The 20,058-nt window shown below is 37.2% G+C and overlaps 1 protein-coding gene across 1 annotated transcript in view; it reads right to left on the bottom strand.

Moving 5' to 3' along the window:
• The window catches only part of LOC117412319 (dual 3',5'-cyclic-AMP and -GMP phosphodiesterase 11A), a 72,132-nt gene that overhangs the window by 47,876 nt on the left and 4,198 nt on the right, over window positions 1-20,058 (bottom strand). The gene's annotated exons all lie outside the window — the stretch shown is intronic.

Genomic DNA, 20,058 nt, shown 5'->3' with positions numbered 1-20,058 from the left:
AGTGGGCCCTATTCAAGGGTCAATTACAGTCTGCTTTTTAATAATAATCTGATATTCAGTTCTAAACTGTTGTCTGTTTCTGTAACAAGGAATATTTATCTTTCAAAAGCAATTAATTTTTTTTGTCAAATGTTTCTTTACCACCCATAGCCCTTGAAATGGTAGATCAAATGATCTTAAATGAAAAATCTATAAAAAGTCATTTCACCTATGACTATAACAATGTAGAATAGAAAATGTAACTATTTGCTGACAGATTGTGTTTATACACTCAAAATTAAATAAAAACTAGTACTAGCTTGTTTATGTCTAACCAACTGATGTGTTGCAGTTTGAGGCAAAGTTATTATTGTAATATTATTATCATAAAAGCATTAATCTAATTAGAAATGCTTTAACAGGTATCCTGGTGGAATAGTGTAAGGGGGATATCATCTCTAATTTAATTAATTAATAATTGTGAACTAAAATGAAACATTCTGAAAAACTAAACAACCTTTTATTTTTTATCTAGTTGACAAACATTTGTATTTCATAATAGTTTTTGGAGTCTGGTCCTTTTAACACTAGCAACTGGAGATTAATTAATGTAATTATATCAAATGATGGGGTCTAAATTGTAATAACAATGTAGTATCAGGGATATCATTATGAATGTAACTGCTGTTCTAGGCCAGGATGCATGCAGAATGACAAATTGACATCTAAACTGTAGAGACAGTATCACCCACATTCCCCTGATGATCTGTAGAAGATGCCATTTCAAGTCAAATTCATACCTTTTGTGCTGGACTGTCTTTCAGTAAATTTAACAGCCTCTGGCCTGTTCTGTATTAATTCAGTTTGTGTGAGGTGAATTGCTGAATGCAGTTATCCATGCTCAGCAGAATCCGTCCCACAGCTTCTTCTTTTTTTAAGTCACTCAGACCTTTTCAAACTCCAAAACCAAGTGCTCAGACACAAACCTCCCAAAGCAAGTTATATACCTTACATTCTGCTGTCAGTTTGTGGACACCAACCGTTTGCATCTTTCAAAATGCGTTTCTATCAAATGACAATGGACTCTTGATATTGTTGATATTGCTACTGTGGGTAAGGCTGAGATGAAAACTGATGTTTAGCACCATGTGTTGGTAGTTTGGGAAAGTCCCAGGACTGACTGAGGTGGTTGCTCAAGGTAGGACAGAGGTGCATTTACAGAATTTTGTTGGGGTAATGTGGCTCCAATATAAGGCTACCATTCATTCTATGGGTGTGATCAAAATGTGTTTTTATGGGCATTGAGCCTTATGCTGATAAAGCAGTTGGAAGTTTTAACACCTAGAAAGACCTTTTACAGCTGTGTCCCGCATTCAAAGCTCACAATACATCAAAAGGGTTTGAACATAAACATACATACTTTACCCCACCTGATATTCATATATTCACTTTTTCCCTTTCAAATATGCAGCAACAACAAACAGCCCCATTCCCATGGTAATGCCATTCTCTAGAGAATGGACTGCACTGTACATCAATCAGCATTTCCTGCTGGTGGTTCATACACTGGTTGGTGAAAACTCTATCTAATTGCTTTCTAGTGATGACAGACGCTGTCTGTGAGATTGAAAGGGTTACAGTTTTACAGCCTAATGAAAGTGCATAAGCAGTTTTTTTTTTTTTTTTGATGTGCTTTTGTAGAGTGATTGAGCCTCTGGCCAAGAAGGTAACAGCACAGTAAAAGCTACATGTTACAAAAAGATCAAACCAGATTGAAGAAAATCTGTTTCATTACTAAAGGGATGTATACACTCATTTGGGGTTATTACAGCTTTTTAATTTGTTTCCATAAGCAGTATATTTCTGTTCAGAAAAACCAGAGGAGAAATCAAACAAATTACAACTTGGTGGCTGGTCCCCAGTGTGCTAGGGCTTTCTTTGAAGTGAAAAGCAACAATGATTCTTGAATTTCACACATTTACTCACCAATAAAACTGCTAATTCACAGTCTTTATTTAAGAAACATAACTGCTGTTGTCTTATTACAAAGGGCAAATGTTGACAGTTTTTTTTTTTTCTAACTGCAATACAAAAAAAAAATAGCTTTACAATTTTAGTAAAGAAAAAAGGAATATAAACACCCTGTTATGTAAAACTGTTCTTAGCTGGACTCTGAAGGATTCACCCCCATTATACAGTAATTGGTGCAAATACATCTATATTACAACCATTGATAATACCAGTGAATTAAGTCTGCATGAACAGAAGCCTTCTTAGGTAGAACACAGGGGACGCGTTACAGATTCCAAGCTAAGAATAAAAGTAGATCAATATCCTTGAACTACAGAACAGTCTAATTGTGTTGTGTAAAGCTGACCATTATACCTAAAATTCAATTAAAGTTAGTGCTGCGCTTTCGGCATGAGAAGATGAGAAGATGAAGTACAAACTGATGGCTGATAAGTAACGGTCGCACCCTGAAATAACCGATTGCCCCGAGACAAGGATTTACCAGAGATCAAGGCTAACACTGATGGGTTTGACTTTTTACACTGGACTGTAATAATCTGGACAGATTGTTGGAATTACCTGTTTTAGATTCTAGGGATTATAAACCCACTCTAGTTATGCCAGTTTAGAGAGGAAAGCAGTTTTAGAGAATCGTATACACCCACACAAGACTTACTTCTTTAATGACTGAGGGAAAAGATTCTGGGGTAAACAGGAAAAAAGATTGTGTCTTCTCTTATTCTTAGTGATCGTGAAAACAATAACAGTTCTTATTTTACGGATAATAAAGGACATATATTTATGCACTCCCTAACAAAAAAACCTTGTGAAGGCACTATATGGTTGACTGATGTTAATTCACTGCAATTACTAATTAAAATTTTGGATTGAAAATTGTCAAGTTCAAATTCATTTTATTTTTCAGGAAAATGTAAGAAATATTTACCTGGTTGATTTTCAGGCTTTTTTTTTTTATTTACTTGTAAACGATCAGCACAAGGGCATGCACAACACAATATGATGCAATACATTAAAATATAACATATAATAAAATATTGTGAATTCTGTGAGCATTCTTTCTGTTCAGCAGGGAATTGATTTTAAAGTGCTACTTCTGACCTATAAGGCTTGTAGGGAACTTAATCTCTGATTACATCTGAGAGCTGGTGAAGTAGGTTAAAAACATACCTTTTTGATTTGGCTTATTCTTAACTGTTCAGCATTTTGTGACAACTTATGTTATGAAAGGCGCTATATAAAAAAAAGGTTGTATTGCATTGTAATTATTCTTCCGCTTTTAATATAGTTGCTTTTAAAAAGTACCAAAAAACAAAAACAATGCTGACTGTGTGCATTTATTTAATGTGTACTTAATAATTATTTCACTTCATTAGGTGACACCCCCCCCCCCCCCCCCAAAAAAAAATGTTGTTTTGTAATTTGAAACTTTTTAAAAGCCACCAGGGACTAAAAAAAATCCAACATATGTATATTCCTGAATTCTTCCCTAGTTTGCAAGAATTTAAAAACAAGAAATAAAAGTGACTCTTAAAAAGCTGACCCAATGTATTTATTTTTCTCTACATGGTGTAAGTATTTATATCACCTAATTACTGTTGCATCAAGCTCTGAATGTGCTCAGATTGCTTATAGCCTGACTGATAAATCAATGAAGCAATTATAATGGGGGAAATGACCTTTACTTTATGCATCAATAGATACAAAATGCCAGCAGCACTATGCCATGGCTTTATGTGAATATACTCAAGTCTATGTACATAACAAAATTCCCTCTACAACTATACAATATGTATATGTTTATTACTTTTAAAACCCCATAAGAACTGACCTATCACACAACAGAGCCAGAGCTTAACATAGCACAGCAACACCATTCCTTGTGATGCTGACAAACAAGAGATCAGGAATGTTTGTGTGTTTCCCACTGAGGCCCAAATACTTTATATAAATAAGAAATAATAAAAAAACAGTGTAAAATGGGCTGTAATGGCACATTATAACAAGCATCCCATCATGCTATATTCTGGACTTGGTTTCCAGTTTTCTGACAGCTCAGGAAACAGGTATCTACTATTTAAAAGGCCTGTATCATTTTTTTCAATAAACTACAGTATCTTCAGGTCCTCCAGTTCTCCGAGGTTTAATGCTGTTCAAATTGAACTTTTAACAACCCTGGAGAATAACCTGAAGATTTAGTTACATGAAGTTCATGATGGGAGTGATTTATGTGGAGTCTGGCTCAGTTAGCAAATCAGACAACAACTGGCAAAAACAACACATTGACTGAGACTCAAAACTGCCTCAGAGCACTTCCACACCTCTGAATTGATGCTGAGGGTTTAAATGAAAACACTTCCATGTTACATTGATTGCTTGTTTTATAGGCTGTTCATTCAAAAGAGGAGAAAGAAGGGGGAAACTGACCATTAACCTAGCAGGAAGCTACACATATGTAACTACTGCACAATATAAGACCCTACACATCCTCATATGCCCTTATATGTGAGAATTTAGTGCTTTGCACATTAGAGACAGTTAATAAATCCACATTTAGTATCCAATGATTATTCATGACACAATGATGGATATACAGCATTTGTACTGTGGCAGGGTCATTTTATTTACTGTGGCATTTACAACCAAAACAGTGTAGAGAGGTTGGAATATCTGCACAGATTAATTCATTTACCACCCCTTCTTAGACATTTTATACATGTAATCCTTTAAATATGTTAATTAAAAGCATTTTCTTTGCAAACATATTTATTATATTAAGTTCCTATATCTTCCAGTGAACGACAGAACAGATATAAATAAGGTTAATGCACTTGGGATGCAGCACTGGAAAGCTTTTGGTTCAACAGGAATGAAATCTGAGAATTTTCGACGAATGTAAACCTGTGTTCTTTTAAGTAGTTACATTGACATTATTAGACTACTGGCTAAGTAACGGAATCAAACAACAGATGCTCTAAAAAAAAGCCTGATGCCATACAATCCAAATAATATTCGATTCCCTCTAGTTAGATCAGGGTCATTGCATTCATTAGGTATTACACAGCATGTTTGTATTTTCATGAAATGTAGGGATTAGTATCTCCAAATGTTATTTAAATTGCAGTTTACTATTAGTATTTTATGTTTGCAATCGTTCGGAGTGGTGTTGGATTCTGTTCTAGTACAGGTGGTCGTACATACATACATTGTCATGAAACTTACTTTTAACATTATATAGATTAAGTTACTGATCATTTCAGATTCTGTGTCCGTCTGTTTGTAAATCCATCCATTTGAATGACATTTTTGAATATATGCTCTTACATAAAAAGGTTGCTTTGAGATCCCATAGAAAAAGAGTCAGATTGTACATGTAGGGCATCCTATTGGATATGTCTGTGGGGAATACTGCAGTAAATACTATAGTATAGTGTTCTTTACACTGGTGAATTTTGCAGTGTGCATTCTACTACATACAATGTTGTCATAAATTTGAATATGGGCATACAATACTAAAGTGAACTGGATTCTCCAAATCATAAACATTACAGGATATATACACACTTGACTGCCCTTTAGATGTGCTTTTAAATATTTATGTAACAGTAATCCATCCATTTCTCTGTCATTGATTGCCCAATAAACAACTACAAACTGTGAGACAGATCAGATCGAAATGAATTACCGATTTTTCTTAATTATTCCTATTTCTAATTATTTTATTCAATACATAATTCAACGTTACACTCAGGGTATTTTTACTACTGGTTCTGATAATACAGTAATACCAAATGACTAAAGATATATGCACTTCATAACCCTTAAGAATTTCTGAAATAGTGATTCAATAGCAGAGAAGCGCTTAGTTTTATATAAAGACATAAACCTATTTCAACACTAGACATGTGAACAACTATAATGTATTGGCTCATTTCAAAATGTCATTTCAGGGGTGGAAATAAGACTTCTATTGTATAGCAGTTTCACCTATTCCAGGTTTTATTACGAGCTTGGTTAACCACAGTGTAGCAAAACCAGGATTGGAAGAAACTTCTATGCAATCAGAGCCTTATTATTATCACTGCATTTACCATTAAAAATCCCTCTACAAAACCTAATAGTATTTAAGCATTTCCTATACCCAACTTTAGATGGTAAAAGTTGGAAATTTGAATTATGTTTTTAAGTTATGCAATTAAGTTATATTTTGAATTCCAAGATTGCTGCCCAGCAAATGCTAAATTATAAAACCTATCAAATGTATATAATGACATATCATTGCAATATTAGGTTATTGTGACACAAAACAATATTGATTGTTATTTATACACATATAGGTTCATTATTAGCAGATTTTTCCAAGTTTCTTGAACAGCAACATTTTAATGTTATTCTTCATTTCCATTTTTCCAATAATATGGTCTGATTTTTTTAAAAAGCACATTAGCATGCCATTACCGTGCCTGACCTATAATATAATTTCCTTGTGTGATTCGTAAAACCTTTCATTCAGCGATTCAAGAGCACTCTGTGTCATTAATTATGGCCCCCTGCAGGTAAAACCTAAACATTCAGTAAACAGGCTAATCTGATTACATCACAAGTACTGTGAAATTGTCACTTTTAGATCTCAGCACTAGTCTGCAGAGCCATGACCAGACATCCAAAGTTCCTAATAGACTTATACCTTTTTTGAATGATCTATTTTTTAAAGAAACAGCTTGAAGTGTAAGGCAAACCCATGCTGTCTACATCCAAAAATGCCTACACTACACTGTAAAAAACTAAATGTATTTCGTCTTTATCGGTCAGGTTTCTTAAGGATATTCATGGTAAACATACTCCCATTGTGTGTGGGCTGCACTCATGTCTTCTTTCTTACCACTATTTAATCAATTTTACCTAAGCTTGTTTATTTGTCTTATCTGACCCAAGGCTTGGAGCCCTGGTCTTCAATGAAACAGAAAACAATTATGGTCACAGTAAGAAGTTCAACCCTGCTAATGAAATGTGTGTCTGCTCTCGAAGAATGAACGAGAGTTCAATTTATGATGCTTTATTTCACTTGGTTTATGGCCAAAGGGGTAGATTTATAAGTGATTATATATATATCATTTTGTGACAAAGTCTTGCCTGTGTAGGTGGACTTGAACACAAATTGGTACGGGAGACAACACAAGAGTCATACAAGGTAAGTTCTTTTCAAAAAGGACAGTACCTGTATGTTTATTTTGGCACCGTTTCCAGTGAGCAGCATCATATAAACAGAATACAGTTCTTGGGTCACAAATCAGGTTCTCGTACACAAACAGGGTTTTACAGCCGACAGGGTAGTCAAAACGGTCCGAAGTCATACACTTAGCAATATCACCTTTTCTCTTGCAATTTCCCTGCCACAACAACAACCTTTTTTCTCCTTCTCCTCTATCACCATTTTGTTGTGAAAAGGCCTCTTTTACCTGGGCCGGCCACACCCTGTGCAGGTGTGCTGACCACACACTGTGTCCTTATATTGGGTTCTGGTAATTGTAGTCTTTTTGGGCCGCCATTTCGAGAGAGGAAACAACCATGTTAAAACCGCTGACCTTACGTACCTCTCATTGATCACTCTGCCCCTTGGTTTGTCACTAATATATATATAATATATATAAGTAATACAAGTATGACAACCCTACATGTATCTGTAATGTTATTGTTTTAAAAGGAACTGTCAAAGGCACCTTCCCTCTCTTGATGCTCCAGAAACAAAACAGTGATTCATCCACTTATATAACAGAATATATTGCACTTGAAAAAGTTTTTGGAATGCGCTTTCATGAAGCACTCACAGCTGATTACCATTATACCAAATATCGTTGCACTAGAACTTAACTTCTGATGCCTGAAATAAAGAGGGAATGCTCATCAGCTCTCGCTCACTCTAGCACCTATTTGTGTATTGGAGTGTTTTCCCACAGCGCGTCAGGGTGGCTTCTGTAAACAGCAGAAGTGCTACTACCTCTTGTCATCTTGCTGCAGTGTACTCCATTTTCAGTGGCTAATACTCATACTAACACGTAAAAGACCCCTTACAAATAGCTCCACAGATTATTCAATTAACACGCAGCGTCCTTCAAAACCTAAATAATTATAGTTAACATATAACTTTAATTACCTTTTTATTCCTGTGTTAATTATTATTTTTTAATTTCGTGTTCAATTATATATATATGAAGACCAAGGAGCTTTCGAAACAAGTCAGGGATAAAGTGGTAGAGAGGCACAGAACAGAAGAAGAGTACAAGAAAATTTCAAAGGTGCTGATTATCCCTCTCAGCATAGTGATGTCCATCATTAAGAAGTGGAAGATGCATCAAACCATCCCGACACTACCCAGATCAGGTCACCCTGCCAAACTGAGCAGCCGGGCAAGCAGGAAACTGGATCGGGATGTCACTCTGAAGCCAACAATGACCTTGAGATATCTGCAAAATTTTGTGTCTGAGATGGGAGTCAGTGTTCACACATCAACAATAAGCCAGTCCCTACACAAAGCTGGCCTGTATGGACGGGTGGCAAGAAAGAAACCATTACTCAAAATGCCTCATCTTAAAGCACGTATGGTGTTTGCAAAAAAGCATGTAGATGATACTGCAGACATGTGGAAAAAGGTTTTGTGGTCAGACACGACAGAAATTGAACTTTTCGGTCTAAATTCCAAGTGTTACGTCTGGCGCAAGCCTAACACTGCACATCACCCAGTCAACACCATCCCAACTGTCAAGCATGGTGGTGGCAGCATCATGTTATGGGGATGCTTCTCTTCAGCAGGGACTGGGGCACTTGTCAGGATAGAAGGGAAAATGAATGGAGCAAAGTACAGAAAAGTCCTTGAGAAAAACCTGCTGCCCTCTGCAAGAAAGCTGAAACTGCGACGGAAGTTCTCCTTTCAGCATGACAACGACCCAAAGCACACAGCCAAAGCTACACTGGAGTGGCTAAGGAACAAAGGTAAATGTCCTTGAGTGGCCCAGTCAGAGCCCCGACCTAAATACAATCAGAAATTTGTGGCATGACTTGAAGATTGCTGTCCATCAACGCTCCCCAAGGAACCTGACAGAGCTTTAACAGTTTTGTAAAGAAGAATGGTCAAGTATTGCCAAATCTAGGTGTGCAAAGTTGGTAGTGATCTATCCCAACAGACTCACAGCTGTAATTGCTGCCAAAGGTGCTTCCACCAAGTATTAACTCAGGGGGGTGGAGACTTATCCATTTATGATCTTTCAGTTTTGTATTTTTAATATATAATCTTTTTCTCAATAAAAACTTTTTTTCCCCTTAACAGTGTGCAGTATAGTGTGTAGATAAGTGGAAAAAATCCTCATTTAAATGCATGAAACTCTGAGGCACTGGCACAACAAAATGTGAAAAAAGTTCAAGGGGGTGTAGACTTTCTATAGGCACTGTATATATATATATATATATATATATATATATATATATATATATATATATATATATATATATATATATATATATATATATATATATATATATATATATACACACAGTATATTAAAGGTAGGCACTGCTGTAGATATTACAGTCTTTTATGTGAGGAAAAACAGATTAAGCTATTTTCCTCTTGAGTTAATATATTGCTAGGAAACCAAAAGCAATATGCCTTTCAAATCATAAATTATAGTGGCAATAACTGCTGTTTTTGCTTCTCTTGCATTTAAACCAATAATCTCTTCTGCTTTCTGTTGTCACAGAAGTTTATTACACTTGGAAACACTCAGTGGTGCAACTGGAACTATAAATTGATTCATTCTCAGTAGAAACTGGTAGTAAATGCCATTAGATAAAAGAGACAAGATTGCCTCACAATGCTGTATAATTTACAGTCCAAAAATCAGCACAATGTGAAAGAGCGATACATTCACAAAGCACTAAAACCCCCGACATTATAACAGCAGATATCTGCTAGATTTGAGATTTCATAAAAAACACTAAAGTAGCATTGTTACTGAAGCACAGACTCCAATTGCAAACAAATGGCTTTAAAGATATGAACTACAAACTGTCCTGAGTGAAAGGAAGAACAAACCCAATAAAGTTACTAAACCAAAAATAAGTATACCAGACATTTCATTTAGTGGCTTGTAAGTAGTCTCATGTTGTCTTTAATTTGTTTTAGAATTTCAATTCGTGTCTTTTTCCTTCACAGAAAAAATGCGCCAATGACCATTTGGAATAAATAACTTGGAGAATCTAGCCCATAGTCCGTGTAATAGCTGGTGCTCAGAATAGTCTAGTAGCGACAACTATCTATGTTATGTCATCACATTGCTGGAAGATTACTGAAATTAACTATGGAAATGATTTCCGTATGTTATTGAACAAGTGCAAATTGGCATTGGCATTGGCATTCGTATTTTGCATAATGAAAGTGATAGCATCAATGTAATCATGTTCAAGTATACACAATTTGAAGTGATATTTTAGGACACCTACAGTATTTTGTCTACTCCGACTAGCTAGATGTCTGACAAGAGCATGCTTTGTTAATTGTATTGATTTTAACTTTCTCCCTGTGTTGTGAGCTGTTCAAGGAATATAACAACCACTCAAATATTGTAAATGGCAAAGGTACAAATCAAACTATGTTGTGCTATGAATAGCATGCATTATTGTACCAAAGAATAACCCCTGGACAGTGACAACTGAATATTCTATTATACTTTTACTCTCAACAATTATACTTTTAATATATAACACATCTTAATAGTATCAAGTGCATGGACTGTAAGTGGGAACCATGAGTTCCAGCTCAGCTCCTGCATTACAGTCATGCCACTGTCTTTAGTGATAACTTCAAACATTAGCAATTCAAAGTTGTAAAATAAAAAGCCAGAACTGAAGCAATTCTGTTGGGACTAGATAACCAAGTTTCAATTATGACCACGTGTAACAGGGCGAGGTGCCCTGTACATTGATTTGTTTGATTTATGTTTAGAACGGGGTCTCCCCCTCCGCCCCTGTGCAGGTTACTGTTTTGTATTTATTTGTTTTTGTATTTATGTATAAATATAGCGGCAGAGCCGTGTTTAGTTATTGTATTTGACTGTGTGTTATTGTTTGTTTATGGATTTATAAATGTGATGGTGTGTGTTTTTGTTATTGTATTGTTTAGTAGTGTGGATGGGCCTACCCATCCACAGTAATTAAAAAAAAAACTTGTGAAGATTGTGGCCGAAGGATAAAAGAATAATTGCCAGCTAGTTAAACCCCTCGGCCACGGTATAAAAAGCCTGCAGCTCTCCATGTTCCGGTGGGTGTTCAGAGGAGGAACGAGAGCGAGCGGAGAGAAACAAAACTAAACTAAAATCTAGGAACAGTGAAGGCGATTTGCCCAGCCTGACCTGGATTATTTATTACTTTTGTGTTTGTGATTGTTTTGTTTAAATATTTATTTTGCCCTGTGAGCACTGTGTTTTGTGTTTGAACCTTTTATTTATTTTTGTATTATTTAAATAAAACGGCACAAGCGCCTTTGCCCTGTAACTGCAGTAGTACTGGTGTCAGTTTTTTTTGGTTCCTGCTTCTGGCCTGACGTCACCACTCGTCCACCCTGTCACACCATGTATAAGTATTTGTGTTCCTTAATTACACTTTTCAACATATTTGAACTGGAACAAACCCAGCCGTGGACGGTCTACAGTCAACAGTTACCATTTTGCCAACATTTGTTTGAGACAACCATCTACTATCACAAAATGTTTTAATCCCCCTCCTGAGAAAAAAAAAAAAAATGTCCTGCTGAACTTTTTGGAAGTGTTATATGCTGATGGTATGTATATAGATGTAACAGAAGAAGTGCTTTTTGCCACTAGGGATTAGAGCTAATCAGAAGTTATACAGTTAAATTTAGTTATAAAGCAATTGAACCCTTCTGAGAATTAACACAATTTTGGGGGCAATATCAATTGACAGTAAAAAATAAGTATAATGTGTTATTTAATTAAATCTACCAGCAGCTCTGAAATTCCTATGTGCACTTTTGAATTAAAACATAGAGAAATCTCAATTGAAAAGCCGTAATAAGCATGTCATTGCTAATTTTAAATTAGAAAACATTTTTGACATTCTGAATTGAATTCAGTATCATACTAAATGAATGCTTATCTAACTTTATGATGCAGAGACATACAGTAGAATACTCAGAAATGCAAATAAGGTATTGCAAGCATTGTGTTATAAATCATGCAGGCTCTGTACATTCACAGTTCAAAATAAGCAGAGAAAAGCATAGTTTTACCATAAAAGGTTTACCATTTGTTTGTAGCTTAATACATTGATTTTTATTTACATTTTTTTGTAATTTCAATATAGTGACTTAATAGCAGCATTCAGTGTTGGACCCTTATCAATGACTGTCACTTTGCCAAGTGGCAGTCATTACACTGTCTACACATTTATCAACCCGACTGCGTGTAATGAGAGCAGACAATGTGGAAAATGGTCATCCGGAATTGGACACACGTATACAGTATGTTGCTCTAAATAGTCACAATGACATTTGTTAGCAGAGCAGCAGGATATGGCTGAAGACCATATAGACTGATGTTTAAAGTGAAACAGTTCTGAACAGTATAAAGTACAAGTTTCCATTTGTTTCCTTGCCTGCAGCACAGCACAGTATGCATTAACAAACATGTTTTATTCATACCCAGAACAAAGGTGATGTTGATTAGCTATTTACATACTAACGTCTGTTTGACATCCTGATATATTAGTATAATTTGCTTCTAAATAATGTACGGATTATTATAGATGTTTGATTTGGTAATGCCTAATATTACAATTAACTGAGACACCGCTGCATTAGCTGCCCCCCAGTGCTTCAGTACCTCAGTGCACGCTGAGCCCTTGGTACTTCGGTGTCTCGCTGTGCAAGGTGTTCGGTGCAGTACTTCGGTGCTTCGCTGCGCATAGCGCCTCAGTGCATACGGTACTCAGTGCACGTGGTGCCTTGATACACTCTGCCAGTAGACAGTGCTCCACTCCACTGTAGGCTACGAGCAGCCCCGGTTGTGTGACTGCACGTAGTCCAGGCTAGACACCCTTGTCCAGTTGCTGGGATCGAGCCTGTGTGAAACAGCTCTCGCTCAAGTTTTCTGGAGTTCCCCTGCAATTTTATTGCTGAAAGCTGTCTTGCCACTTCCCTGGAATCAGAAACTCCGCTTCTGTGAACTCAGCTATAAATGCTGCACAACTGCGCTGTGTTTACTCTTTTACTTTTCAACAGCCTACATTGCTTTGTGATTGTAGTCTGCTTTTCTAACCTTACAACGCTTGCTGTTTTGTGTTTTCCTCTGCTATTGCAACTAAAAAAAAAAAAAAAGAGACACATGATCCTCCACCGGACCCTGGCTCTGCCACGCCCCGCTGTGGAGTTGACTCCGCTGGATTGTTTCGGCCCGCCCTCTCAGTGCGCTTAAAGATTCAGTTCACCCGCGTTGCCGTGGTGTCTGTTCTATTTACCCTCACAGCTTTGCTGTTGTGTGCGTGTATGTATTTTTTTTCTTTTACTGCCTTGCAGTTTAAAAAAAAAATACAAGTATGATTCCTCCACCGGGACCCAGCCTACTCAGTGCGCATGGATCTCCTCAGTCAGATGCAAGGCACCCCTGGCACCCAGAATCGGGCAGACTCCAATTGTGGGTCTGGCCCCTGAATGGGACTGTCTGTCTGCCTTAGTACACTGCAGAACACTAGGGCCTCCTCCACAGGAGCATTGCATGCCTATAAGTGGAAGTATTTTCAAAATTGGTGCATGACCAGAGATCATGACCCCAATTATTGCCCTATAGCAACTATTTTGCAGTTTCTACAAGATCGTTAGAGGTGGGTCGATCCACCTCTATGTTGAAAGTGTATCTAGCAGCCATATCTGCATGCCATATCCCCATTGACTCAGTGTCCCGTGCTCTCATATACTAGCGACCCGTTTCTTGAAGGGTGCTCGGCGGTTACGCCCTCCAAGGAGGGTCATTCTCCCCCAATGGACCATTGATATTGTACTGGAGGCTCTCACGAAGGCCCCGTTTGAACCCATACACTCCATACAGTTGAAGTATCTGTCTATGAAGACAGCCTTTCTCTTGGCTATCATCTCTGCAAAGCGGGTCAGTGAGCTACTGGCGCTGTCAGTGCACAGCTCCTGTATGCGTATTTGGGACGATGGCAGCAGGGTGTCACTGCATACAAACCCTGCTTTCCTCCCAAAGGTGACCACAGCCTTCCACATGAACCAGTCTGTGGAACTAGAGTCTTTCCATCCACCTCTGTTTTCTTCAGAGGAGGATAGGAGATTGAACTTCCTCTACCCGGTGACAGCGTTGAGGTGTTACGTGGATAGGACAAGAGCTCTGCGTCATTCTGACCAGTTCTTTGTCTGTCACGGTATACGGACCCTAGGACAGCCCCTCTCGAAGCAGCGACTGTCGCACTGGATTGTGGTCATAGTCTCGACTGCATATGATAGTGCCAGCTTGCCCCCACCTGGGAGGGTAGCCGTGCATACTACCAGAGGGTTGGCTACATCTTGGGCCCTCTTCAGAGGGGCCTTGCTGTCTGATATCTGTACTGCAGCTAGCTGGGCTACACCACATACTTTCTCCAGGTTCTATCGCCTCAACGTGATAGATCCTTCCTTGCCTTCATTAGGCACGAAGGTCCTTGAGGTTGCACGCTCGCACCGCTAACCTTGGGTTATGCGGTTCTGAGGCGTCCCTCATATGCTGCCGTTCCGATCAGTGCTTCTGTGGGCTGACTGTTTAATCCCTCGGTAGGTGGGACCGATGACATCACCCCAGGAAGGGGCCTATCGGCAGCTCTGATATAAAGAGCTCAGTGAATACTTACCAATAGGAAGGCATATCCCATAAGTAATGTTTTGGTGGCCGTCTCCTTTTTCAGGGAACCAGGGTTATGGTAAGTAACCAAATGTTTTGAGCCATCCCTTTGTCTCTTATTGACATTCTAAGACACAAAGCTGTAATCCATTACACCTCTTGACAATCTAAGGATCAACCTACAATTACAGACTAAAGGTTCTATAAAGAAAGACTGTGATGAAGTTGAGTAAAAATTATTTGTACGCAAGAGATATAGCAAGGAGTAAAAGGGTGAATTTCCTAGTTGCATTGATAAAGAAGATAGGAAGATAGGAGAAGTAATTAATTTATCTGTGCGTCGGTTTAGAATTACAGTGTACACAATCCTGCAGCTAGTGTGCAAGCACATCCCAGTCCATAATATTCTCCCATAGAGTAACTACTGGGCTGTGTTATGATCATCCACATTTGCAGTAGAACAATTTAGAACCTAATATTTCTGTTTAGTGCAAACCCTTGTAAAGCTCCCGAAGCTTACTAAAAGCTCTAAAATATATTCAGTGCTTTGATCTCAGCATACCAATAGCTTACATTTTTAAGATTATTATTATTATTATTATTATTATTATTATTATTATTATTATTATTCATAAGAAAGATCACTGGTCACAAAAGCTTTTTACTATTCTTAGCAGCCCTATAATGCAAAACCCTACAGATCAATGTAGAAATCATATTTAATTCACAATAACAATGCATTATAAACTAAATCATATACCACCTTACAGAAACTGAATACATATTTCTGTTTTAATGGAAAATAGCACTGAACTTTTAGAATCCAGGTAGCAGATTGTATGACAAACAAGCTTTTGTCATCCAGATTTTTTTCAGGGTTTTTTTTTTTGTTTTGTTTTGTTAACTTTAAAAATGTTGCATATTAAATTTACAGTGTACAGCTTGTGAATGCAATAATACATAGAAATGTATGTTTACCATATAGTTGCCACTTTATTATTAATTATTAGTATTATTAATAGTAGTAGTATTGTTATTAATATTTAAAAATTAATAACCGTATTTGTTTCACTGGGATTTTGTGTTTGTGATTTGTTTTGTTTAAACCCTTTTTATTTTGCTCTGTGAGCAGTGTTTTTTTGTATAATCTTTATTTATTTTTGTTAATAAAAATAGCGCCGCAGTGTGCTTTGCACCCGATTACCTATGTGTGTGTTTTCGGTTCCTGCTTCTGTCCTGACATCACCACCCTCAGCCATCCTGTCACAGGGTGAAATCTCCTTTTTTTGTTTGTTTTTACTATAATCCACATTGAAAATGTGCAGCCCATTTTATAACTTTACTAACTTTTGTTCACAGAGAGTTATGGAGTTGGATGCCAGCATGCGGCCTGTAAAATATATCTTAATTGATGAGGCAGGTTTTAATTTGTGCAAAAGGTGCGCCAATGAGGCAGGAACATAATTGGACAGCATGCCACCATTAACATACCTGGACATAGCACAGTGAACATTACCATGTGCGCTGCTATATCTGAAGAAGGGGTCATTTCCCGCTGTCCTGTGATTGGTTCATATAATACAGAGGCTCCTAGTATTTCTTCAAACACTTCATACTCAGCTTGCCCAGCCCCGTATAGACAACCAGGGAAGCAGGGAAGGAGGAGAGCCCACACAATTTGTCAGTTTTTATTGTGCACTGCGGGTGCAAAAGTGGTTTGACACACGATCATTTGTCATTAATCTTTCTTCCTCCCTACTCCACCTTCCTCAACCGAATTAAGGAGTTTTTTTCTCCTGTTGATGAAAGGTATATGATAAAATGAAGGTCAAAAACTGGTATTAACTGAAAGGACTGAAAGTTTTGCTGATACTGTTTTGACTTAAATACATAATGCAAACATTGATACACTTGGTGTATTGATGTTAGCATTATGTTTTGCAAGATGTGTGAATTATAGATTTGACAAACTTAGTTAATTTTGCAAATGTGTGAAGTGTTTTTGGTATTTGAGTTAAATGTTTGACAAAATATCTGCTCCTCATTATCTTAATCACAGTGGTATTGGTACGATGCTGCACGCACGTTACATTCTTAAAGAGTCTTGGGTGATTTTACAGTGTAGAAGATGTCAATCCAACAGGAAGCTTTCAATTTCTGGAATTCCACATTAAAAACATTAAAATGCTCATATCACAAAATAAATATCAAACATATTGTAAAATATAAGGATGGTAGTAGCTAGTGTAAACACAAAGCTTCAGAAAGACATGTGGAAGACCATAATTAAACCCAAGCTTCAAGTAATCTATTGAAGGCTGAGTTCAGAATTAAACAGAAGCCAAAACACTAACAACATCGATTCAATAAGGCCCCTCTTGGAGTTTTATTACATTTTCCAACACATTTAACCTTGTTTTCCAAATTCTCAGCAGTGCACGTGAGGACATTTTGGATTAACAATCAAAAGCAACATTTGGGATACACGGCAGACAAGAGCACACTTAAAAAGTAGAATCAGTCTTGCTGACAAGAATTTTCATGGGCAAATGATATATTTGTGGAATAAACTGGCCTTTAAGCAGACTATACAAGGATGTTCACTTCAAACTGGCATTTGAGGGCTTCACTACTGGCACCCGTGCTCACTCTTCCTGCCATGCAAGCAAACAAACTAACCAGCAAACTAAGAACATTCGATCAGTACTGTCCCACCTATCAAATATTTGGTATTGTACTCTGTACAGTAAACTACATTAATTACTTTGTTTTGAACCAAGGCTGCTAAAATGTAAACGTCTAAGCCGTAGTAAACAGATTGTGATGTTTGTGTTCTGCCTTATATCAAGAATGCCAGTGCTAGGAAAATGCTACTATGAGGCAACAGAGAGCCATGATCATACAGTCTTATAACACTTGTACAGTATAAAGGGCTGCCTGCCCACCACTATTTGGTTATTGTGAATGCTGTGGAAGCCACTATTCCAAGGTATTTATCTTAATCAACCACATCCCAAGAAAATAACCTCAAAAGTCCCTGAAACTTCAATTTTAATACTTATACTACATTTTTCATTTCACCCTTTTATATCTTAGCTTAACCCTCCCTCTGTGTCTCACCCAGTAACATACAGCACACACACACAGACGCGCACACACACACACACACACACACACACTCTCTCTCTCTCACACTCACACACTCTCACACACACACAAACTCTCTCACACACACACACACACACACACAATCTGGTTGCCCATGATTTTTTTTTTTATAACAAGTGGTCACCTTGCTTTGAGCATGAAGTCCATTTGTCATCTCTAGAGCTTCACAACAATGGGCCCATCAGTTTGCATTTGTTGAACACATTGAAAAGACTTTGGAAAGACATTAGGTGATTCTCAAATGCATTGAACTGTGCTTTCCTTATCAAACCCTGGGGACTTAAGGCTGAACCAGCACACATTCATCTGGACTCCTCAGCGCTTCATTGCTAATAATGCAGACTGTACAATTAATAAATAATTAGAACATAAGTCTTAACACTAGAAAAGCACAGGTCAGCCGCTTCTTACTGACTGATTTGAAACCCTGCCAGTATCTTAAATAATCTATTGTGGCTTTCACTAAAAGCCAAACCATGTATTAATAAATGAACCTCAGGAAGAACACTGTTCTGTGTATAGAGCATCTTTACACCAAATAATCTGAGTTCTTAGTCTGTTATCATTCCTGCATTTGAGCTCAAATGTAACCTGAGCACTGGCTCCATATACCTTGAAATCTACCCAAATGAGCTATTACCGTATGGTCAAAATATCAACAAAACTAAAACTATAGGGCACACTGAAATATTTAATTGACAGGAATAATGCAGACAACAATATGCATTGTAATTCTTGTAAAGACTATAATATAAACTCTTCACAGAAAGAATTCAGGGTAAGTTTGATGAATGAGAATCCAGATGAATGATGACAACATCATTTACATCCTCCACTTAAAAGCTACACTGCAGCTACACTGTAACTTGTTAAATACATGTTGTTAACATATGATGTTCCATCCTGACGATCAAAGTATTGTGTTGTAAGAGCATGGAGTAAATATTAGTAAACAGTAACTGCAATCTAATTTTGTGTAGTTAATGTACTTGTATTTTGAAATGTACCCAAAAAGTGTTCTAACCATATAATGTGAGTGCTTTCCATGCCTATTAACAGTGGAGATGCTCAAGTAAAAGTGATTTTACTCAATCTCCTCTCATTTATTTTGTTATTCATACTTTTTTTGTTGTTTTTTGGCAACTATAGATACTGTACATGCTGTTACTTATTCCTTCAAAGAAATAACAGGATTTTATTTTCCGGCGAGATATTTTAGACATAGGGTCTATGGTGAACGTTTTAGTTCCAAACCTTAATTGAGTAAGGACCAGAATAGGGGTAGCATTTCAGAAAACCACTTATTCAACTGGGTAGTCCCAGCAATAGCACCACTGGTATACTGTACCTAATAGAGAAAAGATTAAAGAAAGTTGCTGTGAGTAGCCACTTTTATTTATGCTGTTTCTAGTCTTCAGTATTGTTATTGATCCGTCTAGCTGTGAAAAACTTATTTTCATCATTAGCTTTAATGTGGAGAGCAGACCTAGACCTTTTAAATATTTTGTGTTGTTCTCAGAATGTTGCTATGTATGTAAATTAGGATATAGACGAGGGCTGCTGATTTTGCCCAGTATTTGTGATTAGGTTTATAAATGGATTAGTACTGCAAACACGTTGCGGTGGTGGATTGGGCATTGTTTTGGGTTTGTCTAATTAGGCACCATCACTGTCAGATGCCAAACAAGTACTGCATAATGGGTGTTTACTGCATCAAGCTAACGTAGGTCAGCGCTTGCTGAGCTTGCTGCAGTCAGTAAAGGGCTATCTGTGTTCAACCTGCTTTTTCTTAAGCCTCTCCACAATACTTTATTCATATATACAAGAGAGGGGGAGAAAGAGAAAGAAGAGTACATTAAAAAGCTGTAAAATTCCACTGAGGCGATCTGATGGATAGATACCAATCCCCATCATATCCTTGAGATGATAATGTATAATATGTACTGTTTACCAACTTTTTGCATTTCAGAATAAACCCAGTAGT

This window comes from Acipenser ruthenus, chromosome 10 (genome assembly GCF_902713425.1).
Source record: "Acipenser ruthenus chromosome 10, fAciRut3.2 maternal haplotype, whole genome shotgun sequence".
Taxonomy (NCBI): Eukaryota; Metazoa; Chordata; class Actinopteri; order Acipenseriformes; family Acipenseridae; genus Acipenser; species Acipenser ruthenus.
Note: the sequence above shows the minus strand (reverse complement) of the source record. Positions and strands in the feature narration are given on the sequence as shown.